Raw genomic sequence first — 20,908 nt, forward strand, 5'->3', positions numbered from 1 at the left:
AGCTTGTAATTGATCTGCTACTTTTATAGGAGAATTTACTGCACTTCAGGAATCAGTATTTTGTGTTAGTGGATTTGGAGTAAATGTTTTTAATTTGGACTATATGCTATCATTTCATCTTCGATGAGAAATCACCAGGCTAGGGTCCTCTGCTAAGAGTCACCTCTGCTGGTCTGAGGCAGACTAATGGTTGAGGTCTCCTCTGCGCAGGCGCGCAACACCCATTGGGCTCACGGGGCTTCAGCCCCCCCCCCCCCCCCTCCCCATCGTGTGTGTGACAGCCCGGGCTCACAAACACAGTGTCTAGGTGCTTTTAGTCACTACACGGTCTAAGATTATATTTCATTTTGAATCGCCCTCATTTTGATTTCACCTTGAATACTGCATGACAAATGAAGTATGTTTACAATGGAAAATGATACATGTGGAGAACAGTGTATTTATAATCGTATTTCTTTGCACTAACAATTTAGATTGATCTCCCTGATGAAGAGCAATCACTGCTCGAAATGCATTGGAGGATTATAATTTAAAAAGAAAGCGTCTTCGAAAGTAATTGATGTAATCATGGAATGAAAAAAACTGAACTTCGAAAGAATAATGAAATACAAATGAATAAAATAACCTTTCTGAAGAAATAAAAATCTTTTGGGATTCATTTACTTTAGGAAATCTCCATAGATACCACTATAATGGAGTGCCCACAGGGGGATGCAACTAAGCTCGCTTAGAAGCACACAATAATTTACAGCCCGGGCGGAGACAGCTTCGCGGCTGGCGAGCATCTAATTGCAGCCGCACCCAGGGCCGGACTGGGAACCAAAGTCGTCCCTGGCAAAGTGCTCGCCCCCCCCCCTCCCCCGCGGGGGTGTGGGGGTTGCCGCCGAGCTCTTTGCCAGGGCCGGTGCTCTGCTGATTTTGTTACAGGGACGATTTTGCAGCTATGCTGCAAAAACGGCCTTGTAACATAAACGGCACCCAGGGGCCCAAAACCGCCGCCCCCCTTGGGCGCACCGGGGAATTGCCCGTTGCCCGCTACGGCCAGTCCGGGCCTGACTGCACCCGAGTACTTAACAGGTCTTTCTTTAAAAGACAATTTACTTGTAAATGAGGCTTTTGTTGTGTGTTCACCCCTTCTTACAGCCACTCTGTCTATGGTTGGAAGAATTAGCCCCCCCTCCGCGAAATGTGGCTCTAGTTGCCCGCCTACCTCTGTGATACTCCTTTTCAAATGAGGGATTTGAATTTTTGTACCCGGTTTTAGAGCTTGGATTAGCTTGCTTGCACTCAAACTATACTTGATTTCAGTGTTCACAACCCAGCAGTTTTCAAAAGCACGAAGATTCATAGCAACAAGACAACTAAAAAAACGATGCGATGTTTGCACCTTTTCACTTCATTTTCACTTGCAAATTTACTAGCCAAAATGAATGCTAAAGCACTCAAGAAGGAAGGAGGGTGGTGGGCACAGGACTGGAGGTTTGCTATTGCTTGAAAAGTTAGTTAGGAGGCTGACGTAAAACCATTTAGTTGCAGATCCATCTTGTTGCAATGTCCTGCAGCCAGGAGCAGCCTGTGTGTTGGATGTGCTCTCATACAACACACTGTGGCATGAAGTCCCAGCCTCCATGGCCATTTCTTCACATACATACTGTTGTGTGGGAAAGGGCTCAACGTATTGCACATTTAATCTCATAGTGCTATAAATGAGGGATTGCATATTTCGTTGTTTGCGGATAATTCTCGTGCAGAATTACCTGGGCACGGCGGAGGTAATTCTGTAGGTTGACTTTTCACTTGGGTGGAATCCTCCAACTGAAGATTGATCACTTCCTCTACAACCGCGGAAACAATAGAACTGTGTGTTAAGCGCCTGAGGCATTTCACCATAATCTGCATTCTTCACGTATATTGTCATATCTTCTTTATTTCACAGAAGTCTTCTGAAGTGGTATGCATCATCAAGCTCCCAGCCAGATATGGAGATCTGACATTCCTTGAAGGCCTGATCATGTTCATATAATGTAACTTGTTGTTGTGTAGTGCACACTCACCAATTATTAGGTCACTTAGCACTTTGCTGCAGGACTTCTTTGCCTTTGTGGCTTTATAGGGTAAGGTTTTGTGTATGGATCACTTGGATGTGACCAGGCCAAAAAGATCGATGTACTGGGGAATCAATGTAGGTTTTTACCCATGGGGTGTGGGCTCCATGATCTGCCGTCCAAACCCATGTTGAGTTTGTTCGTACTATGTCGGCGATGGGTTTAGATTAATACCCAGGAAGTGATGGCGCTCTTGCTGAAACGTGTAAAGGATATGGTAGAGAAGGTAAAGTATACGGTGCAAACAGGTCAGGGGAGAACAAACCCAAGACAAAACAACCCCTGTGTTTGTGTGGCTATTAGTCCACACGTACAAATGAAGAAAAAGTCCTGTGCACACGTGTATATATGAAGGGTTTGCAGTAAACCGGTTTTTCAACACTTAAGAATGTCCAAATAATGCAAGATGAGACCATGGAAGTTTCAGCAAATGGATTTATAAGTCAATCCAGATCAGTACAACGTACATTCTACCAACCGACACGTGTTTCGTCACAACGTGTACAATTGTGACTCTTCAGGGCTGTAGGATGTGAGAGTTACAGTAATAAAACTGTGCGGGAAGGTGGCAGTTTCGATGTAAGCCTGGTGACGTCAAATAAACATCCCATGTTTAACTGGATAAAGGAAAGTAGGACGAGTCTGTCCTTTCCGTGTCACGTGTCGGCTGGTAGAATGTACGTTGCACTGATCTGGATTGACTTATAAATCCATTTGCTGAAACTTTCATAGTCTCATCTTGCATTATTTGGACATTCTTAAGTGTTGAAAAACCGGTTTACTGCAAACCCTTCATATATACACGTGTGCACAGGACCTTTTTCTTTATTTGAGTTTGTTTGTGATTGTGCTGTCTCTGTGGGTGTATCGCAGTGAGGGCGTAGGTCTTGCGACCCTCCACCCTAACTCAAGTCACACCGTGGAAGTACAGCCAGTCGCTGGTGGTCTTACTGGACTACATATTGCACAGCCTGTTAAGTGCCTTTCCTAGGTGTTGGTGGATGATTGTACTGGTGAGGGAGCTGCTGTGTCGGTTGTCCCTTGACATTGTGTTGTAGTAGCTGTGGAGTATAGAGCAGGTGTATTAATACAGTTGCCTAATCTTTTTCTAGATATTGGATTGGAAGAATGATCTAGCTTGGTTAGGGTGCATTATTCCTTTCTGTGCTCTGAACAATATTTATCCTGACCCCGTCACTCCAGTTCCAGTGTTCTGCACCAGTCTTTCCTCTGTGTTTACCAAAGAACAATTTCTCAATCTTTGGGACTGTGAGTTTTGAGGTGCTGAGTGGTGGCACATTGGTGTGGTGAAGAGAGAGCAGAGTGTCCAGTTGGAAAGAAGCAACTTTAACATGGCAAGGGGATGGGCTCAACACTGCTGTCTGAGAATCAACACTGCTTGGCTAGAACAGATAGAGCTGCCAGTATGGATGGGGTAAAACCTAGAGATGGCTTTGCATTGTCTACAGATTAATGTTGGTGAGACACAGAGTCTAATTCTACCAACCTTTGACTGTAAGCCTGGCTACACTGCTTAATTTGAGCCGGTGGTTGCAGGTGTCAGGGCCGGCCCTAGGCATGTGCAAAGTGTGCACCTGCACAGGGCCGCCAAACCCCAGGGGCCGCCACGACGAGGATCGGATCAGAAGGATCACTGTGGTGATTAGTGCGCTTTACAGATACTGTTTGACTGAGGCGCCGTTTTTGACAGCTGGCAGGGTTTTGTCCTGACTGCTTGTGCAGAAGCCACCAGAGGGCCTGCATGCCACCCCCGGCGCGGCCCCTACTCCAGGTGCGGCTCCATGACGCAGAGGATTCCTTGAACCCCGGACTTGCTGTTTGGCCCCAAACACCCTCCAGGCGCTGCCCTGGGCCCGACCTGGCTTCTTGGCACTCAGGCAGGCGGCGTGTCTCCTCTCGTGCCAGGGACAGCCCCGCGTTGTACACAAACACGCAGACGGATACTTTTGCGCACGGCACGCAGCGCGTGTTGACCACAGCGCCTCGACGGGTATAAATACCCTCGAGGCCGCAGGCTGCCCGGAGGTCGGCGGGTTTGTTGTGCGCCCAGAGGCCGCGTCACAGCGGGCCTCGGCCGATGGTTACACCTGCCACCGGGGGAGGTTTACACCCAACAAGCAGAACTTCGAGGAGTCAACAGGCCCATGACCCTCGAAATATGAAACAAACAGAAAGTTTGTCCCAACTTGTGATGCCGGAGGGCTCGCCGCCTCCCGGGCAGAGAGTGCCTCGAAGCATGCGCTCTTGCGCCCAGGTGCTGCGAGGGAAGGGTTTGGCCTGGTCCTCTTCCCACATGCACACCTGCTCAGATTGTCCTACAAACAGTGTGCACAATGGCAAATATTTAGGATAACAACTTAGGAATCAACCGGCAACCGCCCCTGAGGAGAGGGCGGGCAGGACTCTTTCATCACTGATGGACCCTCACCGTTAGTTGTGATAGTAGTGTGTGTCAATTTCTCGTGGTCACTTTTCCTTCATTTAACAGACCTCCTAGTTTCTTCTTTGTTGTTTACAGGACACCAGACCTCCACAGAAAGACGGACAGGACACACTGACAGTCAGGCCCGGCTCTAAAGGGCGGGCAGGACACCAGACCTCCACAGAAAGACGGACAGGATACACTGACAGGCAGGCCCGTCTGGCGGCTCCCTGGCAGGATTTGGCGGCCTCCGGCGGTTCTGGACTTTGAGTCTGTTCTTGACCTCTTTATCCAGGGGTTGTCTCTACTTAGTTTGGACGTAGACACCTGTCATGGGAGACAGAGTCCGTTCTGACGATCTGGAGTGGACAATCTCACCTGAGAATAGCATTCCCCATAGAGTCGTTTTCTTGTGGTAAGAGTGATTTGCAAACAGGCTTGAGGTTGTTCAGCGTCAAGCACACTTTTATTTTTTGTGGATAGAGGAAGCCATGATATTTGGTCCTCAACTTTAGAATCTTTGGACCCTGAGTCCTCTTCCTGAGAGTCCTCTGACTCAATTTATCTTCATTAGAAACGGTAGAACAGGAGTTCCTTTGCTTTTGTTTTGATCTCCTAAGACCTAGCCAGAAAATAATGCTTTTAAATTCTCCAGGGGATCCTCAGACCCTGTATTTGTCTTTCCCTTAGCATTGGTAAAGGGTACGACTTCATTTTAAAACTGGATTCTATCTATCAATACAGACACTATCCTCATAACCATTGTCAAATTCTGGCATTTCTCTGAGGAGGTTTAAAGGGATTAAGCACCACATATAGAGCTTGTTGCACTTGATTGTGGACGGTGGCATTAACCATCTGGTGCATACTATCACCCAAGATAAAGGTAGCCAGGTAGCCATCGAACCCTTTGAATCTGGTTCTCGTATTGAACAGGGTACAGTGGTTATAAGTGAAGGAAGGCTTTAGGGAATGCCTGTTTCACCCTGCTCAATAAATGACCTAACAGCATAATTAATAACCCAATAGTGATAGAGGGGGGCAGTTTTGAAAGAAGTGCTCACTAATTGGGGCGCTTGTGAAGTGGCCCAGGGCACGGTCCGCAGTGCGTCATTCACATAAATTGGAAAGGGTAGGGCTGGCACACAGTGCAGTGGGTGGGAATAATCTCAGTACTCCTTTTGCCTCAGCGAATTTGGCTTCCTAATTATATAGTGCAAGCTGGGGTAGTGGGCTTTGGATGTGATTGGCTGCTCCTTTTTCCAGGATTATCAGCACACAGCAGGTGTGTTGTAGTCGACGTGTTGCCTCTTTATGGCGCAGGAGGGACACCATTGAGCTGCTCCTAAAGGGACACTACAGGCACCAGTCATTGTAAAAATGAAAGGCGCCTTCAGCCACGATAACAAACAAGTGCACAGCAGGCTTGTTTTATAAAGTTATCGAGAGATGAATTTCGGGTAGGAGCTACCATTAATTATAACAAACGTACTGAGTCTTACTGCCTGACATATTCTATTTGTACTTAGAAACCAACCGAAGCCAAATCAGGCGACAGATCGCTATTCAGCAACACAAAATGTACCTTGGGATGATACCTGGCTCAGTTTACATATTTGAGGCAAATAACATATTACAGCAGCGCACAGGGTCTTATTGTCGTCCCGCCATGGTTAAAACATAGGTAGTTTGAATGCGTGTGTGTCACAGTCCCTCATGTCGTGTGTCACAATGCCCTCCTCCTCCTAAATTGTATCGTTCTGAGACGATTTCGGAAGGGTAGGAGCAGCCGCAGGTACTGGTCAATCATCTAACGACTTTTCTGGACGTATTATTAAAACACCTTCCTGAGCTCCGCCCCGTCCGGACCCCCTCTTCCGGGGCCCCCACCTACGTTCCCTGCACAGGGCCACCATGAGCCTAGAGCCGGCCCTGCAGGTGTGGTTACCGGCACTATTTTTTGGGAACTGGGACTCATTTCTTGACCTTGACCCAGAGCAAGAGAGAAAAAGTCAGCAAAGGGAAAAAGGAAGAGAAAGGTGGAAAACCAGGGACAAAGGGAGAATGAAAGGATGAAAACGAACCTACAACTACAACCTTAAATGGGTAGCAAGAGTGTGTTTGTGGAAGGAAGAACCATGAGCTCTAACTGGCATTTGGTAACCCCACTGGCGAGCTTAAGAGAAACATTTGGGCCCTGGCACTCATTTTAAAAATTAATCACTTCCTGGTAGTCCCCTGGAAGCCGTACAAGTAGTGGTAATGCAGAGCCACCCTCACTGCCCCAGGTATTTATATTCAGATCAAACTCTAGCCGTCATCAGACTGGTTAAAACACCTCAGTAGATACTCAGGCAAGGATGCCTGCTATGTGGGACCAACCTAACCTGCTGGGTGGAGGTGCCTAAAACCTCTGCCCTTCTGAACTGTGGGTGCCCTACACCCCCACCTAACACGTGAGTGTCCAGCGGGGCAGGTAATTGACAACTTGTATGTACAGCAGGGGCAGGATAGTAAATCAGGAGCACCTCTTGCATTAATGCCCAAGCCGGCCATTCACCCTTCTTCCACTCACGCTCTCTCTTTCCATCTAACCATTTTCTCTATCTCCTCCATCTCTGATCTCTCCCTCGCTCCCCAGACCTCTATCCCCGTCTCCCCTCTACCTTGGAGGCTACCTGTCCTTCACGCATTACTATCAGGGATCAATGGACATGACTAAGGCACCATCAGTATCCCCTGAGCCTATATCATAACATGTGTATTTGCAAAGCACATTGTTCACCCTAAGAGGGTAACTTGGCGCTGAATAATAGATGTTTATTGTTACCCAACTCAATGGTACTCAGTTTATCGACTTCAGATGGATGAAAGTCTGAGTGGACCTGCCAGGATTTGAACCGGTGACCATGAGGTTGAACATAGGCCCCTGCAGTGGATGCATTAGTCCACTGAGCCACCAGACCTAGATATAGAACTGGTGTCCAATGACTCCCACCAGAAAAGTTCTTGATAGGATAGACGGCCAGTTCGGCCTTGGAGCACTCAGTGCAGACAGCTGGCCTATTGGTCCACAGGAGCATACTCGGTCTCTATTGGCCAACACACTCATTAGGCCTGACATTCACTCCACTCGTCCAGTTGCACTCTATTCAGTCACCACTCACACCCCACTCACTCATTCACAGTCCAATCACTCACACACACTCTTCTTACTCACTCACACTGCACCGATTCACTCACACTTCATCTTTTCACTCACACTTCATCTTTTCACACACACCTCACCTACTATCACTCCGCTTATTAATTCAAAGCCCTGTCAACGGTGTGTAAGTTGACAAACAATATTGTGTCCTAATGACGTGTTTTTGTAAATATCAACCAATTGAAGTTAATACTAGAAAGTCTACCCTCATTGGAGCGATATTAAGGCCACAGTAGCTATGTGAGACAATATTTTTGTTATGGATATTCTTACATAGCACTTTGTGAACAGTTTCTTTTCAGTAGTTCACTGAACTGAAGTTAGCATGCTTTTGTGAGTTGGTGGCTGAGGCTGTTCAAAAGATTTGGGGTGCGCCCCCAAGGAGTGCTTAATTTGTAAAATATGAAGTTCCAGGGCTCTGACCAGGAGGCCACTACAGCTTCCACCACCCATCGCTGCCAAAACAAGTACTAACCATCTCTCTAGCATGTAAATGCAACAGTTCAGATTATTCCAGGTCCCCAAAGCTAAAGGAATGGCTGAGGAGGCAGGTATTAGTAATTCTTTTATGTATACTGTTTTCCTAAACAACTGTTATACTGCTCATCTCTAAATTACATGAGTAGCGCCACCTTGTGCCAGACTGCCCTATTTGTGGTGTTGACAATTAGGTCCCGGTGCCAAGCCCCGGAAACCAATTAAGTGCCGGTGCTCAGCACCTGAAAGCTCCGGCTCAAATTAAGCAGTATATGGGCACAGGACACCTCTCCTTCTCTCCCTTTGCCTTCCTGTTCTTGCTTATGCTCGATTCCTCCTCATATGCATCGCACATTCTGAGACTCCGTTTTTTTTTCTTTTGGAAAGGAAGTTATCAAAATGTGGAGGTCATTCAACGTCTGAATAGAACATTGACTTTTTAAAAAAGAAAAATTAAAATCACCAGTTAGGTGATGTGCCAAGCAGAATCCTTCTGTCTTCTGTTTTTCAGCCTAGAAGTAAAAAAGAAGACACGTCAGTAAATCAGAATTCTAAGAATTGAGGGAGGGGTTCAGGGAATCTTACAAAATAGACATGCAGTCATTTAAGGAATACTTCAGAGGCTTCACAGCGGGAAGTGATATTTTAAACACACTGCACTCTATGGAAAACTTTGAAGTGTTGGCTACTATATTAGCCTAAGATATCCACGCACCAGCACCGCACCCAATGTATGACATTGGAAATTGGCTTATTTTTCATTGTCGGGAGTATAATTTTTGATTGTATATTTATATTAATACCTTCATTCTTCTAAATACAGTTTAACCAAGGTATTGTCAACGCTACTTCAGGCTGACCAGCTGGTGGCTTGCCTCATTTGCAGAGGCCATTTAAGATCAGGAAAAATACATCCCTTCACTCAATTATCATGTTTGTCCCTGGGCAAGACATTTCTCTCCCAAGTTGCCCCATTTAAAAAAGCTTTTGCACAACCCCAGGGTTACTTATGTTTATACAAACAATATCCCGATTCACAGTAACTATTAGTGGAATTTTACAGTAACAAATGCTCTTATGGCAGTGGTGCTGGAACAATTTTCAGAGTGGAGATGCTGCTGTTAAAATGATATCACTGAAGTCAGAAGGATTGTGAAAAATCTAAGCATCACACACAGAACAAGTGCAGTAAATGTGCCACGCCCCTTCGGGAGGAGAGTGGAAATGGTGTGGTATGTAGCTGGTGGTGCATTTTGGAGCACTGGTGTGAGAGCGCACTGTTATTTACAGACAGCACATTTTCCATTTAAATGGCCACCAAATTGGCATAGATATGCCTTTTTGCTGGCAAAACTAAATAGCGCACAAACGATAATGTGTAGAAATCCGGTTTCAGGGAATATTTATCATTCCCACACCACCAAGTACAGTGCCTTGATCCTATCTTTGTTTCCATCACACTTCAGGATTACAAAAAATGTGCTTAGTTTGTGCTGTACTATATATTTTTTCAAATATCTGTACAGTTCACTTACAGGTATTTAAATGTTGGGTGTTAGACATTAATTGACAATCCTGCAGCCTTTCCTTTCACTCTCTGTATCCCAGCAAGATTGTCACCAAGGTCAATTTTACAATTCCTCTCATTTTACAAAGAGATATAAAAGTAAACACCAGTTTACGAGTAAGCAGCAATCTTTGGCAGAAGACTATCCTGATATTTGACCTTGCCTTTGAACACACGGCAGGTGTGACGAGATAAACACAAATTTTAAATGCATCTTTATTGCTCATTCATCATTTGAACTCCAGCTTGGTTATTTTTGGGGCGCTGCAGCACCCCGCACTCCTACTTCCAGCTCTATCCTTATGACAGCTGAAACTTTTACACTGTACTGGATTCTCCATGTTCCTACATTTCAGATGAGGGACGGAAAAGGGAGTGTTCCAGTGCTTAATTTGAGCCAGTGGTTTCTGGTGTTCAGCACCGGCACTTAATCATCAACACCAGCACTTTTCATGAGCACCAGATGAGGACACATTCCTTTACGGGGAAATTAAGTGATTTGCCCAGAATTACAGGATTTTAAGCCGACACAGAGACTTGAATCTGGTTCCCCAGCTCTGAAGTTGGAAGCTCTCGCTATTACGCCACATCCTCTTTCCACTTTCATGGTTGGTAGTTGGTTCTGTTTTAGGGGGCACTAGGAGGAGGAATTGGCTGGTGCATGCTGCCTCCTGACAAGAGCCCCGGCACTTATTTTTTACAAATTAACCGTATGATCTCGCAACAAGCAGTCAATACCAAGAAATTATATTGAAATACGAATCTCATAAAAGGGTTATATCTATTTCAAATGTAGGAGAAATCCTACAAAAGTAGATTTCTGATTTTGTCGACCATTCCTCCCGTGTTATGAATATGCCCGAAAGTCTATATTTCTCTGTCCCTCTTACAATCCAGTTTTTGTGTTCACTGAGCTGCAAATGGTGTGTTATTACTGCCATGTATTTCAAGATGTACAACCCAAAAAATTAAATAGAAGCATAGTTTCAGTCATTATGTATCCCTTGATCAACAAGGAAGACACACTAAAGATTTGTTGTCAAATGATATGTAAGGTATTTCATTGCAGTTGCATTTATACAGTGCTTCATATTCTTAATGATGAGAAGAATCCTTCTGGGGAATGAGTAGTACGCTACTCCATCGGGTTCATTTATTGAAATTTGGTGGTTTTGAAATGTGGCCTGTGTGGAAAGAGTTTTGGTGTCATGTTTGATTACTACGTTTGAGCTCTTATTTTGATAAATGTCATTCCCGAAACAAGCAGTGGAGCGAATAGGAATGCGAGACGGGATACTCACACGTATTATGCACTGTTGTATCTGGTAGAGGGTGTGGGAACGTACCCTCCATGAGATGCAGAAGCATTTTGGTGGCAAGAGTCCTTGACCGATGTTGATCTTTTTATGCCGCTGTGGAGGGTGTGGAAGCAGGAGGACGAGACAGAGTTGATCTGGCGGTCCATTTTGAGCTCTGAGTCCAGGATGATGCCCAGTTTGTGTGCATGGTCCGTGGTGGTGGGCGGGGCTTCCGAGGGTGGGGGGCCACCAGGTGTCGTTCCAGGCGTCGGGGTTTGGGGCCACGATGAGTACTTCCGTTTTGTTGGTGTTTAGTTGTACGCAGCTGTTTTTCATCCATTTGGAGATGGCTTCCATGCCTTCTCGAAAGTTGTGTCTGGTGTTGTTGGGTTCGTTGGATAGGGAGCGGATGAGTTGGGCGTCATCTGCGTATGACACAATGTTGAATCCGTAGGTTCTGACGATGAGGGAGGACCCCTGGGGGACTCCGCAGTTGGTACGTGTAGGGTCAGAGAGAAAGGGGGTAGTATGACCCACTGCCTTCTGCCGGAGAGGAAGGAGCGGATCAAGTCGATGGCCTTGTCTTGGATCCCTGTGTCGTGGAGTCTGCGTATCAGGGTGCGGTGAGAGACTGTGTCGAACGCCGCTGAGAGGTCGAGGAGGATGAGGGCTGCTGTTTCTCCTTTGTCCAGTAAGGTACGGATGTCGTATGTTGCGGTGAGCAGGGCGGTTTCCGTATTTTGTTTTTTTTCTGAAGCCGGATTGGGAGGAGTCGAGAATGATGTGCTCTTTGATGAATGTGGCGAATTGGCATGTTTTCAATCTAATGAGTATGTTGAAGTATTTGAAAAGTTAGTTGTAGAGCTGCTTCAGTTCATTTATATGGTTTGGTGGTATAAGGTTGGGGATATGAGGGATCTGTGTTATGATGAGATTCAATTTGTTCCCCTGTCTGTAGGTCACAGCTGTTGTAGAAGATGTTATCATGGAGATGAGATGACAGTCATTCCAGATAATTAGCACATTTTATGTTAATGTGATGAGTAATGAAGCAAGATTCTTACCTCCAAAATGAATCCAGATGAATGTGTAGGATCAGAGGCGAATTGATAGAAGTTGAGGGCCTCCAGGTAACTTGGTTGTGAGTTTTCATCAGTTGACCCACATCTGGAGGACTCCCATGATGCAGAGATTATTGTGGTTTAAAGTGATATGAGAGATTGTGTCTGTAAACCCATGGACGTAATTTAGGGGTACCTAGGGATCGAAGCTGCGACCCCATTGGACCCCTTCCACTATCTTTACGACCCCCAGTCTCCGAGGTGGTAAAGTCAGTGCCTGAAACACAGTAGCAGAACGCCCTTATGGATGTCGGTTGGGGAACCACTCTGTTTTCTCTCTTTTTTTTATTACACTAATATTGAATAATGTTTGATTATTCACTATTAGTGTAATAAAAAATGAGTTCACTTAGCTGGAATATGACCCTCCCTGGCAGCTGAAGAAAGTAAAAATAATGCTTTTAAATATATGTTGTGTGAGTGCTTGCGGATGAGTGTGTGTTTACATGAGAGAGTGTGTGTGTGTATTTGTATGCATGTGTGTGTGAGTGAAATTGAAGGTCAAAGGGCATGTGATGTCATTTCCGCTACCTCTGGTATTTTGATGAATTGACGTTCATGTATAAACCTTAAATAATTCTAAGCCTAATAGTGTACCCTGTAACAGCCACCTTTTTTTACTAAGCTTCATTAATGCATTAACTGTAAGCTCCCCCCCTCTCACCAAGATGGCATTTGTATTTGGCACTTGAGAGACATGAATTTTCCGAAATGACTGAGGGCTAGATGTAGGTAATCCGAAAATACCGATTCTAAAATACCGAATTTTACCGATTTGGTATTTCAGAATCGGTATTTGCGATGTAGATAATAATTCGGTAAATAATACCGAATCGATAAGATTCGGTATTTGCCATTCATTCCTATGGGCCTGGAGGCCCATAGGAATGAATGTCAATTACCGAATCGGTAATTACCGATTCGGTAAATACCGAAAACTTAAAGGGTGGCAGGGTGTCACTTTGACACCCTGTTGCACCCCTGATTAGTGCTTGTGTGCCATGTGGCACACATACATGCCCTAGGGGCATGTATGTCTGTCACATGGCACAGGTGTAAATGCACATATTTGCATTTACATAGGAATTCGTTATTTACCACCAACTAATAGTTGGTGGTAAATGAGGAATCCTTAAAGCCCTGTAGCACTGTTTACAGTGCTACCTACATTTCAAAATACAGATTCGGTAATTTTACCGATTCTGTAAAATGACCGATTTGGTAAAATGACCGAATCTGTATTTTTTAGTGCCCTACATCTCAGTATCCAAATACCGGTCGGTAACGGCCGAAAATCGGTATTTTTGGCCGTTACCGACCGGTATTTGGATACCTACATCTGGCCCTGAGTCTGTAGAACTGAGGGCTAGATGTAGGTAATCCGAAAATACCGATTCTAAAATACCGAATTTTACCGATTTGGTATTTCAGAATCGGTATTTGGGATGTAGATAATAATTCGGTAAATAATACCGAATCGATAAGATTCGGTATTTGCCATTCATTCCTATGGGCCTGGAGGCCCATAGGAATGAATGTCAATTACCGAATCGGTAATTACCGATTCGGTAAATACCGAAAACTTAAAGGGTGGCAGGGTGTCACTTTGACACCCTGTTGCACCCCTGATTAGTGCTTGTGTGCCATGTGGCACACATACATGCCCTAGGGGCATGTATGTCTGTCACATGGCACAGGTGTAAATGCACATATTTGCATTTACATAGGAATTCGTTATTTACCACCAACTAATAGTTGGTGGTAAATGAGGAATCCTTAAAGCCCTGTAGCACTGTTTACAGTGCTACCTACATTTCAAAATACAGATTCGGTAATTTTACCGATTCTGTAAAATTACCGATTTGGTAAAATGACCGAATCTGTATTTTTTAGTGCCCTACATCTCAGTATCCAAATACCGGTCGGTAACGGCCGAAAATCGGTATTTTTGGCCGTTACCGACCGGTATTTGGATACCTACATCTGGCCCTGAGATACTTTGAGCTCCACATTTAGATACATTTGAAGGAGATTTGCTGTCGGTTTCACTCATTCTCATGATCTCAATCAGGCAGCTGCCTCCTAGAATAACAACATTTACAATCATGAGGCACAATTCCGGAAAGGTTTCCAATGTTTGCAATGCATTTGTGCTTTGCTTCGCCTCAGGAAGCGCCTCATTGATGTTTGCCAGAGAAGTTGTTGTCTTGATTTTTCTTTCATCACAACTTTCTAATAAATGCAGTTTGCAGATTCATCCCAGAGTACTGAAGCTAGTCCTGGTCTAGGAAGGCACCTCCGAGTGCTGCATTCAAGCACAGTGACGTTTGCGCATGTGCACACACAAGCTATTCCTACTCCTGTTAATTAACTCAGAGAAGACACTCATTATGGCAAGAGAGATTCTTCACAGAACAGATAGCTTTACCTCTATGTGCTGAGAATTTGTTGCGTTCAGGGTGCCGCGTCAGAAAATAAATTGCATAATTTGTCCAAAATTGTTCTCCACTGGTTGTTTAATTAAGATATCCAGGCCTGGTCTTCTGTTTTTTATTGTCCCGAATGATGCAGCCAACTGGACCCAGCTGACCTTAGTCTTTCCCCGGGTGCTCCCAGCTCTATGCATGTATTCAGTTAGGGTATTATCATACATGCACCTCGCTGATTACTCTTAGACCCACTGACCGGGCATTAGGTGGCGCCGAGATCCCTCGTAGGCTGATTAATCAGACACAGATATGGGTTCGGCAGAAAGTCACAAGTCTCAACCAGGCTTTTGATGCACTCAATTGGAGGCTATCCATGATGACCCAGAGACCAACTGATTGTACACTTACATCAGGAAGGTGGAGACTCCATCCCTACACCTTCCCATGGTACAAATTAGGGTTTAACAGAAGATTTAAAGGGCTATCCTACCGGCAGTCTGAAAGAGCACCCAAAACCCACAGCCTCACACACAATACAATTCAATCATATTATATAAGACTGTCTCCAAAAGACTTATTTTTCATATGTCTTCATCCAGTGTGTCCATAACCTTCTGTAGGCATCATGCTCAGCTAGGAATAGCTGTGGTTCCAACTGTTTAAATTTCCTCTACTCTTGTCATTACTCCTTTGTGTGACTAATACCAGCATATTTCATGGATTCAGCTGTCCCATTTCTTCTGGCCATCCTTGGCAACGTTGTCTTCCTTTTCTCACCCTGTTTACATCTCTCATTTTCTTCTATTTGTAGTCTTTAATGCAATTTTTAAGGCTGATTGGATTGTTGTTTTTTTTTTTTTGCAAAAACGGTTTTTATTGGCAAGCAGGTGGAGAGATACAATACAGAATAAAGCAAGGCAGGCATCGGTTAACGATGCGATAAAGCGGCACAACTCCAACACTACACCGTTTATAATGAACAGTCCCCAACTGACCCCCCCCCTCCTACAATTCCCCCCCCCGTAGCCAGTGTGTCATGCTCTTCTCTTCCAGTCGATGATGTGTGATCAGCACTCGTCCTGAGTAAGGACCACAATGGAGGTGAAGAGGCCCCCCTCAACGGAGAGTCCCGACCCCCAGATCAGCCAGCGGTAAGTGTAAGTAGTGTGTGCACCTTGGGGAGTGTGAAGAATCCCAAGTTCGGTGCCCTCACCCCGGGGTCCCCCCCTCATCCTCGCTCTGGTCGTCATCCGGCAATTGAAGTGCTACCACCAAGGCCTCCCACGCCCTGGCCACCTCCAGCGCTTTGTCATTGTCAAGACTCCTAGCCTGTCGCAGCCGCAATGTACTCTCCGCTTTCGCCCAGCGCTCTAGTGTGGTCTTCCAGCGCAGGTAGCTGGGGCCTTGAATTGACTTCCAATGCATGGAGATCTCCCGCTTAGCCAGTATTAAACCCAGGTCGCAAAATTTGCTGGTAACTCGGTTGCGAGGGGTGTGAGGGAACCACAACAGAAGGCATGTGCCCATGTCAATATCGATCTGCCGGTCCGTGACAGCATTCAGGCAAGACACTACCGCCTCCCAATAACCCGCTAGCTTGGTGCAGGTCCAGAACATGTGGGCGAAGTCCGCATCCGCGGTTCCGCACCTGGGGCATAGCGAGGAAACCCCCTCGAAATACTGCGAGAGCTTCATCGGTGTTAGGTACGCTCGGTGTAGAGTGAAAAACTGGACCATTTGGAACCTGGCGTTCCTTGTGCCCTTCCACGCTCTGCGCAGTAGCTGTGGCCACACCGTGTCAGGAATAGGACGCCCGATGTCCCCTTCCCATTTGGCTTGTAGCCCGTCTAAGGGCCGCAAGGCCGTAGATGTCAGCCGTCGGTAAAGGCACGTGACGGCCTTATAAGTGCCAGCGGCCGTCACCACATACTGGCAGCACTCCGAAGTCGGGGGTTCAGTGAGCCCACTCCTCCAATATCGGCGAACACCTGCTACCAATGCAGCATGCAGCAGGTACCCACCCCTCGGCAGACCGTAGGAGTCCTGCAGCTCCTGAAACGGGAGCAGCGAGCCGTCCCTGTAAAGGTCGCCGACCATATGCAGGCCAAGTTCCTCCCAGACTGCTAGGGCGGACCAGTCGCCACCATGAGGGAAGGCAGTGCACATCCCGAGCGGGATGTCTGGGGCGTAAGGGCGAACAGCACCAGAGCGCTTGTGCGCCCGAAGCCAGCAGCTACGGATCGTCCGTTCCTCCAAAGTGAGCAAAGCTAGGTCCAGTTTCTGCCCCAGAACTATAAAAGAGATGATATGCCTCGGGAACAATTTTCCTGGCGCGTCCTCCGGGCCACGGAACTCCAAAGCCACTGCCTGGGTCAGCCACTGCAACTGCGCTGCTAGATAGTACCACTCGAAGTCCGGGGCGGCAAGGCCTCCGTCCGCCCTGGGGCGCATCAGCGTGGTCAGCGCAACCCGTCTCCTGCCCGAGCTCCAGATGAATCCCGTCATCAGGGAACGGAGTCCGCTGAAAACCGATACGGGTATCCAGATCGGCAGAGTGCGGAACAGATACAGCAATCGGGGAAGCGCTACCATCTTCAGCAGCGCGACTCGACCCGCGACCGAGAGCGGCAGCGTCTGCCAGAAGCCCATGCAACCCCGTAGGTTCCGAATTGCCCTGTTGATGTTGCCGTCGAGGAGGGCCGCAGCCGAGTGATAGATGTGCGTGCCCAAATAGGGGAGACAATGGTGCTCCCACTGCAAGGCTCCCTCTAGCTGGGTGTCATCGGCCCTCGGAGTCAACGGGAAGAGGCAAGATTTCCCCCAGTTAACTCGCAGCCCCGAGAGGCGACCAAAGTCCGACAGGAGCTGTTCGGCCCCGCGAAGTGAATCGCCCGCGTCCGCCAAGAACAACAGGCAATCGTCCGCATAGAGAGAGATGTAATGGGCGTCGCCTCTCAGCGGGAGCCCTGCATACGCCCGTCCCAGCCGGGCATGCGCCGCCAGCGGTTCTATGGCCAGTGCAAATAACAGGGGTGACAGAGAGCACCCCTGTCGAGTTCCTCTACCCACCACATACGAGGCAGAAATGGTGAACCCCGTTTTGACCCGGGCCGTGGCCGCAGCATAGAGCAAGGCAGTCCACTTCACAAAGCGTTCACCCAGCCCAAATGTCTCCAGGACCCGGAGCAGGTACGGCCATTCGACACTGTCGAACGCCTTCTCGATGTCAATTGAGAGGATTGCGGCATTCGGAAAGCTGGCGGCCTCACCCCCCATGATCCTGAGCAGCCGGCGCACACAGGTGGCAGTGGTGCGCTGAGGAATAAAGCCCGCTTGGTCGCTATGCACCAGGGAGCGCATGTGGGTCAATAGCCGCGTCGCGAGAACCCGGCTGAGGATCTTATAATCCGTGGTGAGCATGGAGAGCGGGCGGTACGCCGAGCGGCAGCTCGCATCACCCCCTCTCTTCAGTAAGGGTATCACCAAGGCCTCGCGAGTGGACGCCGGCAAGCGCCCCAAGTCCCAGGCCTCTTGGTAAACCGCCCGCAGTCGTGGAACCAGCACATCCGCGTAGGCCACATAAAATTCTATCGGGAGTCCATCCGTGCCCGGAGTCTTTCGGCGAGCCATGTGTTTGATGGCCACCCTGATCTCACCCTCGGAGATGTCTCCGCCCAGCTGTTTCACATGCTCCGGGTCGAGCTTGGGTAGCTGCGCCGACACCAGGAACTCCTCCAGCCCTGCCGGTAGCCCCGGCATCCTGCTCACGTAAAGGTGTTCATAATACCGAAGGAATTGGTCGTTAATGTCTAGTTGCGTGTAGACCATGCGCCCCTCCGGGGTGGCGAGCGCCACTATAGGGGAGCCACGGGCCCCAGGACTGGCCAACCACGCCAGCAACGAACCCACTTTGTCCCGCTCAGCGTGAGCCCGGACCAGGAAATCCTTATAATCAAAGCAGCGCAGCTTTTCCAATGCCGTCGCCACCCCCTCTCGCGCCTCCGAAACCGCGCCACAAGCCTCGGGGTCCGTGTGGTTGCGCCGTTCCTCCGCGCGCAATCGGTCCTCACTGCGCTCCACATCCTGCAGCAGGGTCTTGCGGACACCTGCGGTGGCCGAGATGCAAACGCCCCTAACCACCGCCTTAAATGCGTCCCATTCCACAGCTCTGCTGGAGGCTGTGTCCACATTGGTGTCAAAATACCCCTCCACCCCACTACGCACACTTGCCTTAAACACCGGGTCTTCCAGCGTCAGTGGGTTCAACCGCCACGTTGGAATAGCTTGGCGTCGTCGCATCCACTGTACCGACACTAGGCAAGGGTTGTGGTCAGACACCGTTCTAGTCAAATACTCACTATGGCGGATCAGGCTCTGGATGTCCAGTGAGCACAGAATGCTGTCTAAGCGAACATGCAGATCGTGCGGGGGGGAGTAAAAGGAGTAATCCCTTTCCGACGGGTGGTGGGTCCGCCATGCATCGAGTAGGCCCCAGCTACCCTGCCAATCTCTTCTACCTTGCGCTAACTTGTGAGCCGCTGCCTGCGCCAGTGGCGGGTGAGAGCGATCCAATCCCACGTCCAACACAGAGTTAAAATCCCCCCCAAGCAGGACCGCGCCAGCCAGGACAGTCGCCAGCTTCCCAGACAGTCGCGCAAAGAAGGCAAGCTGATCCACGTTCGGGGCGTAGACACTGCAGAGTGTCACGTCCCTCCCATCTAGGCGGCCCTGTACAGCAACAAACCTTCCCTCAGGATCAATTATCGTCACTAAAGGCTGAAAGGGAACCCCCGCCCGAACCCATATCAAAGCCCCCCGAGCAAACGCCGAGTAAGTGGTACAAAACACATGCCCCCGCCACCTGCGCTGCAGGGCCCGCCCCTCAGTTCGATCAATGTGAGTTTCCTGTAGGAAGGCGATCTGCACCCCCCTGCGGACAAGATGTGCATGGACCCTGTGGCGTTTCAACATGGAATTCAGACCCCTCACATTCCAGGTCACACACTTCAGGTCAAGGAGGGTCCCCATACCTCAGAACAAGCACAACCCCAACGAAGGCAACTTCCGCACGCACACTGGCTACTCCCCATGAAATGAACCCCGACACATCCCAACAGCCCCATGTCCCACCCCTCCCCAGAATAGGTCCCCAACAGTAGAAACCCATCCAAATAGGTAGCTCCCAACAGCAACAATCCCTGGTAACTACCAGAGTCCCACAATAGGTGCGGGAAAAAATGAGGGGGCGGCCTGCTGCCTCTCTCGCCAGACCGCCAGCAGCTCACTCCCCCGAGTTCGTGAGGCCTCCCCTACGCGCCCCATGCCCCCCGCATCCCCTCCACAAGTAAAGCTATCAGCACAACAGGAGGTGGCCGCCCAACTCCAGTCCCGGGCCCAGCAGGCCAATGTCGCCATCCCAGTGCACGAACACAGCAGGTCATACGATACCAGTTCAGGAGAACAGCAGCTTCACTCGTCCATCAGACCATCTGCAGTCCCAGGCGTGACATGCGGAGGTGCGGGGTCCCCAGTCACCGAGTCCTCCGAGGTCCCCCCGCCAGTGCCACCTCGAGACCCCGATTCCACAGCCGTCGCGGAGTCCAGCGCCTGGGAGATGTCGGAGACCGCCTGGAGGGCATCCCTGCGCTCCTGCTCAGTCTGTGATACCGTAGGTGTCCGAACCTTCGGCGGACGTTTCTTGCGTCGCCTGCCCCGTTTAGGCCGCGGTGGCGCCTGCCGCTGTCCCCCAGGCGCGTGATGTGCATCCGCACCGGTCCTGTAGAGCTCCAGCCAGTCCCAGACATCATCGGGGTTGTCGTAGAAGGAAGATTTGCCATCAAGCATGATCCGCAGGCGGGCTGGGAACAGGAGAGAGTAGCGGACGCCCTCCTCCCGAAGCGCCTTCTTGACCGCCAAAAAAGTAGATCGCTGCCGCTGGACCTCCCAGGAGTAGTCAGGATATATGGAGACCTGGGCATTGTCCACTTTATAAGGCCCCAAAGCTCGCGCCCTTTGCAGAATGAGGTCTCGATCTCTGTAGTGCAGCAACCGCGCCACCACCGGGCGGGGAGGTCGGCCCTCGGCCGGAGGGCGAGCCGGCACGCGGTGGGCCCGCTCTAGAGTGTAGAACGGCGACAGCCCCTCCGGGACAACCACGTCCCGTAGCCAGACCTCCAGATAGCCCAGCATGTCGGTCCCCTCAATTTTCTCCGGCAGGCCCACCACGCGAATGTTGTTGCGGCGGTTTCGCCCTTCTGCGT

Source organism: Lissotriton helveticus, chromosome 10, assembly GCF_964261635.1.
Source record: "Lissotriton helveticus chromosome 10, aLisHel1.1, whole genome shotgun sequence".
In the NCBI taxonomy this organism is placed as follows: domain Eukaryota; kingdom Metazoa; phylum Chordata; class Amphibia; order Caudata; family Salamandridae; genus Lissotriton; species Lissotriton helveticus.